An 11,302-nucleotide genomic window follows, 5' to 3' on the forward strand; every position below is an offset into this window, starting at 1 on the left:
ATATATATATATATATATATATATATATATATATATATATATATATATCACCTTCCTATGTTTTAATTAATATCAAATTAAAACATATAAATGGAAAATGAAAAATTTAAATGAACGTCAAATAATTTCACCTAACAATCTTCGTCATCTTAAGTTATAAATGAAAATTTAACACACAAAAATGAATAAGTTGGATAAATATAAAGTACAAAAACATTGGCTATAATCAAATAATTTGCCATAACACTTTTCTCAAAAGCTATTTTAACGCAATCAAATTCAACCACTAAAAATGAATGCTTTAATAAGTTATAGACTCAAGTGATATCTATGTATAATATTTAATTTAATAGAAAACAAAAAATTCATAATTTAATAATATTTTAAAAATCAATTAAGTTTGATAAAAAAATTGACCATCAATATTAGTATAGTAATAAATTTATTTTACAAATTACGTGTGTGGTCTATTAAAATAATTAATATAAAATATAATTATATATTTAATGATTTAATAAATGTAAATATATGTATATGAGAGACCCATTAAACACTTTAACAATAATTATTTAAATAATAACTCAACTTATAAGTGAAATTAAAAAATTATAAATAAAAAAATTAAGAATTAAACACTATAATGTATAAATGGATTATTAAAGGTTACGACATTTTTTAATCAATATTATGAAGTTCGGTAGTATATTTAATAGATGAAATGGTTATGTTCAAAGCATTTTTCAGTCAATTTTATTCAAAATACAGCACAATTTTTTTATAATAATATGTTTAAGTTGTTTAATTTGCAAAATTCAAGCGCCTCATGAGTTTTTAGGGTACAAAATCCATTATGCATTCAAAAGTGTAGTTGATTTATATTGAGCAGAGGCATAATCAAACTAAAAATGGTGAAACATGAGTTGAAGGTTGGAGCCTTCGGGACAAGTACGAGGTTGTTGATTAGGGTGATAGAGTGGTGACAGGCAGGTTAGAGTCTATATAGAGCATTGGATCATCCTTCCGGTTGGAGTTGGTAAACCCAGGCGTTAAAGAATCCTTCAAGTTGGAGCCTATATATCAAGGGGTTGGAGTCTCCTTAAGTTGGAGCTGAAAATCTTGGATGTTGGAGCTTCATAATTGATGTAAATTATTGAAGAATTTTTCTCTAAAAAGGCTTTCCACCTAAAAATCTTGATGTCATGCAACATTGAATAATTTTGTTTACTGATGTGATGTTGATTTATGTTTGAACTAATGCTAATGTTAATTTGAATGCACTAGATATTAAAATTAATTAATTGAAGAGAAATATTAATTCACCCCCTCTCAGTATTTCCAACACATTGTTATTAGATTATATTTATGTTAAAAGTTGTAGCTTTCACCTCACAATCAAATAACATTGACTTTATATTAGTCCATGAGATTTTGTGAAGATAATCTAAAGTTTTTTGATATATTTTTTATATGTTATTTTTTTTTAAATTGTAAAAGCTTCTGTGATATTCTCATTTTTCATGAGTTGGATATAATTGATGGGACTAAATACTTTAAAAGGAAGATAATTTTTTCCATAATTGTTAGACATTTAATTTAAAAAGAAAAAGAAATAAATTATTTGATTAGGTGAATTGATGGGGTTAATACTATAACATTTAGTGATGATAATGGTTTTGTGAATGCTTTGTTCTATTATAATTTTTTAAAAGGGATTTTTTCACAGTCCAATTCACAAGTTGCATGGAGCCACTAATTTATGCTCATAACACCTACAAAACTTGGAAGAATAAGGGATGCTTGGATAATCCGATTTGCAAGTTGCATGGAGGAACTAGCTCATGCTCATAACGCCTACAAAGCTTGAATTCTTCCATATTGTAAACATGCACTTTAATATAAAACATCTTTGATCACTTATAGTTTGTGCTTGTGCAATGGTTCAAACGTGATAAACTCTTGGGTTGGAATAGAATGAGAAATGCTTCATTTTCTACCATACTGATCAATAATAACATGGGACTAAATACATCTACACTTTTTTTTTTAATTTTTTTTTTTCATATTCCTCGCATACTTTTAATTAACCAAAATCCAAATTCTTGATAACTTTATATTTACATTAATAAGCTAAAAACATGCGGATAAATAATAGCATAGCTTATTTGATAACTTTATTTTTACACTTTTCCACTTATATCAAAATAGTCCAATTTTTTTTAGATCACTATCTCAAATATATGCATATGTATGTATGTATATATGTATATATATATATATAAACTTTAAGGCTATGACATCTGCTTGTTTGTCGGGAAATGGGACTCACTTCCACACAACAATGTAATTTCTAAAGTCTATGAAAGCATAAACACCCTACCCCTTTTGAATTTTAATCTACAACTTTCTTAAAAAAAACACATACACTTAACCATTAAACCCACTCAAACTCTTAATTACAAAGATATCAAAAACAACAAATGGGTCCTTTTCCTACTATGGATCCATCTCAAGGACATTTTGGCTTGTACACCTACGGTGAAATTTGTGTGGAAATTGACACTAGCAAAGAGTAGCTAAATGAAATAAATTTAAAAATTGGAGATTAACATTGGACCCAATCTCTGGATTATGAGAACACTGTGTTTCGGTGCCGAGTTTGCCTTCATACTAGACATTTACAAAATTCCCTCCCTTAGTCAAATTCTAGCAAGAAACATTTCAATAGAACTTCAAAATCTAAAAGTTAGAAACCTTGTATTCCACTCCATATGGAGGGCGAGACTGATATTTATGACCAAGAGGATGAGGGTGTTAATAATGTTATCATTTCGAGAGATCGAGATCCGATTTCCATTATTTGTCATACGCATGAGAATTATGCTCATGGAACCCATTAACCCTTACAAGCAGGAAGTTGGTAAACTAAGAAGTATCTTTGGGTATTTTGAATCGTGCTCATGAATCAATAGATTATGACACCGATAAGGAGTCTCCTTCAGCTCTCAACAATAATATGCAAATTATTTTAGCCAACCCACCTCCTATTGGTTGGACCAAGGTTGTGAGAAAGAGAAGAAGGAAAAGTTATTCTGAAGAAAATCATGAGATGGAATCATTCTTTCTCATTTGTCAATCCCTTGATAGTGTCAAGAAAGAACAATAAAGTCCTTTGATAATCTGCAGCTCAAATAATGCATTTATTTATAATAATAGAAAATATTAATCTACCATAAATAAAAAAACTAAAAAACTAAATAAAGAAAACAAAAGCTGGTCAAAGAATTCAAAAATATTTCTATGTTAACATCTATATCATGAAAATCGCTCCTGCCCAAATTCCATTTCGCCTTAATGTGAAAGAGGGCTGGACTAATAGATTCTTCACGTCCCCGGCTAACCAAGTGCGATAATGATCCATAACATCGAGAGTGACAAAGTAGAAAAACTCGAGCAGGCCTACCACGAATATCCTAAATATCAAGAAGAATATCCTAAGTTGAATAGTGGGTAACTTGGTAGAATTAAGAAGCCACTGAAAATGGTTGACCATGAATATGGTATTGTGTGTATAGTTTCAAATCCAAGAATATCCTAAAGAGCAAGAAGAATATCCTAAGTTGAATAGTTGGTAGCTTGGTAGAGTTAAGGAGCTTTAATTGAAAAAGCTTGACCATGAATATGCTATTGTATGTATAGTTCCAAATCCAAGAAGTCCAAGTTACGTTTGGTGTTCAGATGTTTCTTGGAATTAAATTTTATCTTCCAACTTATGTTGTTGCTTCGAATGAAGATTCCGTTTAGAAATCGGTTTGTAATTAATATTCCCTTTGTAAAATTTTCAATAGTTAAAAAGATAATTTATATTGGCCACATAGGCCTTGAATATGCATTTTTGAGAAATATAATACAAATCTGTTTGTAATTAATATTCCCTTTGTAAAATTTTCAATAGTTAAAAAGCTAATTTATATTGGTAACATAGTTCTTGAATATGCATTTTTGAGAAATATAATGTTTGGAGTTGGATTTTTATATTTATTTAGCTGGGATTGGGGATCCACCTTGAGACCATTTAAAAGGTATTATAATGGTGTGGAAGTTTACTAATGCTTGGGGGTTTTGGTGTAACAGAAAACCTAACATGGTATGAGAGCCTTAGCCCAAGTTTAATTCCCCAATTATCTTTTGAGAAAAAATTACATTTTCACGCTTTCCTAAGTTAAAATCTATTATGTGGTTTACATTGTTTCTCATTTTTTCAAATTTTGTTTGGATGCAAGATATCAAAGATGACTCTCCCCTAATAAACTTGATGTTTTTTGGCTAACTAGATGCTAGATTTCGTGATTGCATATTTGAGTTACAATCGAATTAAAGTTGAACATCTTGACATCCTATGGTAGATGGCGACATCCTAAAACATTGTAACATAGTGCTTTATTTCAATTTTTCCCATTTGGCGATTTATTTCAATTTTTTCCAATTGGTGATATAACGACTAGCATATTCAACTTAGATTACTAGTCAAAGATGACATATGCAGAAACTTTGGGACATACTCGAGGGGTTCACCCTATTGCCATCTCTGTTAAAAAACCATAAAGGAATTTGTGTCTTTCTATTAATAAAATATGAGATTACATATATACAGGAAGTTTTGTCTCAAGATAGGGAAACTATCTTGGACATGCAATCTGTTGGTTGAGAGAATATCTGAACCACACACCAAACTAGGGAAACTACTCCTATAGAATAGGAACAGACTCTTTACATAGAAAGTCACAACTGAGACAAGTAGGAATTAATTGCCCAACACACCCCCTTAAAGAGTATTTGTCTCGATACCAATCTACAAAGTCTAGTTGTGGTCAAACATAAAATAACATGTTGATGTCCATATAAAGGAGCAACCATCCACCAAAATGCATGGGTGCCAACCACTGCAACCGCAAGTATTGTAGGATGCCCTTCACATACATGGTTCTTTCAACCATTATAATTGCATACATGTACTTGTACCTGTAAATTCCCCTCCAATATCATCATGGATTTTATCGGATTACCTATAACCATGCTCTGGATTTTATCGGATCACCCTCAACCATGCCACCAAGGGCTCTCAGCCACCAAGCCTCGACTCAGCCATGAAGGCTCAACACAGCGATGAAGGCTCAACTCAACGATGAAGGCTCGAACACAACCTTGAAGGCTCACCACAACCGCTCTGGGCCACAAATCTGCCACTAAGGCACTCTAACCACTTTGGGCCACAAACCTACCACTAGGGAATTCCAGCCACTCTGGGCTACAAACCTGACACTAGGTCACTCCAGCCACTAAGGCTCATCAAAGACCCGACTCAGCCAGGCCGAGGGTTTTCTCGGATAACCCTAAACCATGCCAACATGAATCTCTGTCCCACTTCACTCTTAGACGTTGTTTTTGGCTTACCACAAATCAACTCTGCAAATACAAAGTGGTTTTTAGATTACCACGAACTGTATGGGGATACACATGCCTCACAAGGCTTACAACACAACTCCAACTCCTGGAGTTATGAGATACATACTTTACAGCAACCACTACAAAACATCCTAGACTTGCTTAATAATTTATGTGACATATACTATGAGTCTGCTTTATTTCAACACATAATATTTTACCTTGTTTTTCCATCATTATTTAATTTACTGTGTCTTTGTTGCTCAAAATCAATATTTGTTGCACTTCAACTTTGACCAACGCCTTTGGTTTCTTCTTTCTTTTTCCAGTTTAATTTTCTTAGATTCACCTGCGTGATTTGTTAGAGTAGCTAATTCTAACAAAACAACTCCATTGAGTTAGCTAAACTCAACACTTCTAATTCCAAAACATTTATAAATACCATTTATTGGCTTACCAAACTCCAAGTAAATTCAGAAAAAATTACTTTTCATTTTAATTTTCTTACGGTTTACTGTCACTGACAAGGCAATGGAATTGTTGAATCTGTCAGTGAGTCCCCAAACACGAACATTGTAGGCGGATGACCATTCTCTTCTGCTGCAATGGATCTTCCAAACCAAAAAATAAGGAACCAGTAAACCCTTTTCTTCATGATAAACTTCATTGAACTTTATCCTAATTCATCAACAATAGCAACCTGGATAAATGCAGTGTGGAAAAAAAAGGAGGTTGCTTTCCGTTACAGAATGTTTAGTTTGAACAGTGCAAAAGGTCGAATCTCCAAAATTCCATTGAAGTATCCGATGCTCTGACGCATAAAACTCTTCTCCGTCTGGGCGAATTCCATTTTCGCATAATATATTTAATTGTCGGTCGAATTGTTATGGGCTAAAACTTCAGTAAGAATTCCAAAGCACCTTAAATCTCATCTAAGGACCTGGATTGCATCCCGTCTCTGACAAACAATGAAAGAGCATGTGAAGTCATCAAGGGCAACCTAAGTTGCAGCCTTGCAGTAGCTGCCAGCATTCCACCATAGTGTCTGTGGAGACCTGGGCTCAAATCCCAACATTTCAGAGAAGAATCTATAATGACTGCAACCTCTGGAAATTGGGCATTGATCCTGATCCTTTGAGAATCCTGCACCAGCAGACTTCTTCCCCCCATATCGTTGTTTTCCAACTGAGAATGGGATGTATTTGTACTTGATCATGTGCCTAATTTGTCTATTTATTGTTAGTACAAAGAGCACTATCCAGTAAAGGAGAAGTATTGGCCAGAATACTGGCACATAAAATATTGAGAAAAATGTCATCACAAAAGAAATACAGATAACCTTTGTCAAGGAATACCAGAACTTGAACTCGGGCAGACGTCTGATGAAGGTTTTGAATTCGTCGTTACCCTTAGCGGGCAATGTGGGACCTTCGGTCTCAGGATCTGTCTGTGAGGACAAGAAGCTAATCAACAAATTTGGAAGATAAATCCCTAACCCATAAGCCACAATATAGTAAGCCTTCACATAATACACTCTCATGCAGTAGAGAATACACTCTCAGGCAGTAGAGGACGGCCATGAATAGTGTGATGAACCATTTGGGCACAGGATGGGGTGTGGATTTGTCCAGGAGGTACTGAAATCTGCACGATACATCATTCTTCCACTGCATTGCCGGAGATCCTACCATCGAATCATCATTATAAGCCACTTCCATCATTAGAACCCCATGCAAGACGAAATATGAATCTGAATATGAACCAACTCCTGAATACCCTTTGAATTCAACACAGATTTACGATCGTTATACAGACATCGAATTCAACTCAAACCTCATTTCCCATGCTCCTCATCTACCTCTGCTGCAAAGATTTGGATCACCAGATCCACGGTAGCATTCCACAGCTTCTCTTAAATGAAATGTTATGGCCACACCAGCGACGGACACGTTGATCCACCACACCTCGCTGCATAGCCACATCAAATTTGAGCATGCGACAAAACTTTCTTTCACTCATGGAACACAAATATGCAAGTCTCTGCAAACAGAGATCTATTTCAATCTCTGCAACTCCTCCACGGATCCAACAACAGAGATGCCACGCGCGGACCACTTAAAATTAAGCACAGGTTTTGACAAATGATGGACAAATTTAAAAAAAACTAAAAGAAAATATACTTCCGCTCGTCCCAGGACGCACCAAGCTTCCTCAACCCAGGACATACCCTGTTAAATGTTAAAAATATTTGGGAAATTTAATTTTCGCGGAGGGGCAGAGGTATTTTGACTTTCGCGAAGCTAGGTTCGCACACCGCGGAGCTGATTTCACACACCTATCTTCACGCACCGCAAAGCTGATTTCACGCACTTGAATTTCACGCAGCGCAGAACTATTCCAAAGACTTAATGAATACTCACAACAAAAATAACAAGATAGGTTTGGAGAAACAAACTAAAACTTAGTATTCATTTCTTAAACATGAAAATACATTTACATGAGACTGTGGCTCATTCACCAAGTAAAATAAAAGTTTTACAGTGATTTAAACTTACGCGGAATAACACACAGTAAAACAGAGTAACTGTTGTTTTCATGCGCCCACCAAAAATTGCTCCACCATTTTCTCCACAGAGACTTGCGCTCTTTTTCTTACCTCTTAGTCTCTCTCTAACCTATTACAAAATAAATTTTACATTCATATATAACTCAACATACAATTTTACATTTAATTCATGACAGAGCGAAATTAATATGATGTTGTTGTTGAGTGTGATAAAAAAAGCGCAGGTGTTTATGGAGTGTGGGCAATGGTCACTGAATGAATGTTTGCCCATATCTATTTACCAAAGTACATTAACTTCTTTAAATGCCTTTGTTGAGTTTCTGAATGGTTCGCGTCTGGCTTCAGTCCTTCTATCTTCAAGCAGAGACGCAACTTGCAAAAATACGTCTGACAGGTATGGCTGCTATCAGGCTGTTTATTGCGGTGGTTGGGATTATTATTTCCAACACTCCCCCTTAATCACAATTACCTCTATTGACAATTCCCAAACAGATTCTAAGATAAACAAAACTTTCACTTGCCAATGGCTTTGTGAAAATATCAGCAAATTGTTCCTTTGACCTGCAGTGCTGCAACACAATTTCATCATTGTTAATCAACTCTCTAATAAAATGAAATTTAGCATCAATATGCTTGGTCCTCTTGTGGAAGACAGAATTCTTTGACAATGCAATTGCCGAGGTGTTGTCGTAGAAAATAGTTGTTGTGCCCTCTTGGTCATGACGAAGATCCCTTAACATCCTTCTCATCCAAACTGCCTGACACGCTGCTGCTATTGCTGCCACATATTTAGTTTCTATTGTTGATAGTGACACTATTCGCTGCTTCTTGGAGGCCCATGAAATGGCTCCAGAACCTAAATGAAAAACATATCCTGACGTGCTATTTCTGTCATCGACACTGGCTGCCCAATCATTGTTAGTGTAACCAACCAGCCTGAAATCCCTAGTTGTTGTGTACAAAATGCCATACTATTTTGTCCCATTGACATACCTTAGAATCCTTTTCGTTGCTTGCCAATGTGTTTCCTTGGGTGTCTCCATGAACCTTGACACCAAACTTACTGCATACATTATATCCAGCCTAGTGGCGGTCAAATACATCAAGCCGCCTATCATGCTTTTGTATAATGTCGAATTGACATTGCTGCTACAATCTTCTTTGCTCAACTTCAACCCTATGATAATTGGAGTTGGTGCAGACTTGTTGTTCTTCATTTTAAACCTCTCCAAAATTTCTGCCACATACTTTGCTTGAGAGATAAAAATGCCATTTTTTGTTTGCTTCACTTCTATGCCCAAAAAATATCTTAACAATCCCAAGTCAGTCATTTCAAATTCACTCTTCATGACTTGTTTGAAATCAGCGATGAGAAAATCATCACTGCCTGTAAAAATCAAATCATCTACATATAAGACGACAATGAGAATCTTACCTTCTCTCTCTTTGATGTAGAGAGTAGGCTCACCATCACATTTGTCGAAACCATTGTCCAAAAAGTAAGCATCTATCCTGCTGTACCATGTGTGCAGTGCTTGCTTCAACCCATAAAGAGCTTTCTTCAACCGATATACTTTGTCTTCTTGGCCTTCAATCTCATAACCAGGCGGTTGCGCGACATACACTTCCTCTTTCAGCACTCCATTCAAGAACGCTGACTTTACGTCCATCTGATACACTGTCCATTTATGTTGCACGGCAATCGCCACAACTACGCACACTATCTCCATCCACGCAACTGGCACGAACATCTCCGCGTAATCTCTTCCATGTTGCTACTTGTATCCTTTGACAACTAGCCTTGCTTTGTGCCTTTCAATCTTTCCCTCAATGTTGCTTTTGGTCTTATAGACCCACTTTACCCCAATAACATGTTTTCCTTTCGGAAGGCTCACTAACTCCCATCTGTCATTCCTTTCTATTGCTTCTATTTCTTCCTCCATTGCCACAACCCATTTTTCTTCTTTGACTGCATCTTCAAAGTGAATTGGGTCATATACGTGACAATATAATGCAAAATAGGGAATTTAGACCTACACTACTATCAACTTCATCTTGCTCATAAATTTCATTTAAATTTCTGAATTTTGGCCTTCTTGTGCTTGTTAAAGATGGGCTTGATATGTCACTTGGTGTCGCGCTTTGTGGTGTGCTTGGAGAAGCACTTGCTTGGCTGTGCGAAATTGTCCTATTATTTGTTGATGACGTTGCTTGCTACCTACTTTTTTGCGCTTGAATAGGAGTAGAGGGAGTCACTGTTGAGGAATTACTTGCTGCTGTTAATTCCTCTCTGTCCTCATGTGGTATACATGCTTTGACATTGATTGTCTTTTCTAAACTTCCATCCCATGTTTCCTCTTCTATGAACTGCACATCTCTGCTGATTATGACCTTCTTGGTTGATAGATTGTAGAGTTTGTATGCTTTGTATTCATCATTGTATCCAACAAATATGCATTTCTCCCCCTTGTTGTCCAACTTCTTTCTCAACTCATCTAGGACATGTGCATAAGCCACACATCCAAAAACTCTCATGTGAGTGACATTTTGTTTTCTTCCACTCCATGCCTCTTTAGGAATGATGTTCTGGACGCTTTTGGTTGGACATATATTCAAGATATATACTACAGAAGCGACAGCTTTAGCCCAATATTCATTTGGCAAATGCTTTGCCTTCAACATACTCCTTGCCATCTCCATAATGGTCCTATTCTTCCTTTCTGCCACACCATTTTGCTACGGTGTATATCTTGTTGTAAATTGCTTGTGAATTCCATGCTCCCTGCAAAATCAAAGGAAGTCATTTGAGATGTATGCTCCACTTCTGTTAGTCTTGAGGACTTTGATTAAATGTCCACTTTGCTATTCAACAAGAGCCTTGTATTGGCGAAAGCGCTCAAACACTTCACTTTTCTGTTTTAGGAGAAAGACCCACGTCTTCATTGTGTAGTCATCCATGAAGGCCAATACATAGTGACTGCCACCAATTGACGGTGTCTGCATTGGTCCACATAAGTCTGAGTGGACAATCTCCAAAGGTGCCTTTGCCCTCACTGACTTTCCTGTTGGAAATGTCTCTCTATGTTGCTTGCCCAAGATACATCCTTCACATATGCTGTCTGGTTTTTCTATGAGTGGTAGTCCCTTCACCATGCCTTTCCTATGCATCAAATTCAAACCTCCAAAGTTGAGATGTCCAAATCTCAAGTGCCATAACCAGTTTTCATCGTTTACCTCTACTTGAAAGTTTACCTGTGTGACAACTTCATCTTTTCTTCCTTCTTCTTGTGAGTT

At 35.8% G+C, this 11,302-nt stretch overlaps 1 pseudogene; it reads right to left on the minus strand.

Annotated features, from left to right (window-relative positions):
• Positions 1 to 6,442: 6,442 nt before the first annotated feature.
• LOC149163321 (protein RER1A pseudogene) lies at positions 6,443 to 7,160 on the minus strand (annotated as a pseudogene).
• Positions 7,161 to 11,302: the final 4,142 nt, after the last annotated feature.

This window comes from Pinus tabuliformis, chromosome 5_1 (assembly GCF_031772625.1).
Source record: "Pinus tabuliformis cultivar Carrire ecotype Pingquan chromosome 5_1, CPIR1, whole genome shotgun sequence".
Taxonomy (NCBI): Eukaryota; Viridiplantae; Streptophyta; class Pinopsida; order Pinales; family Pinaceae; genus Pinus; species Pinus tabuliformis.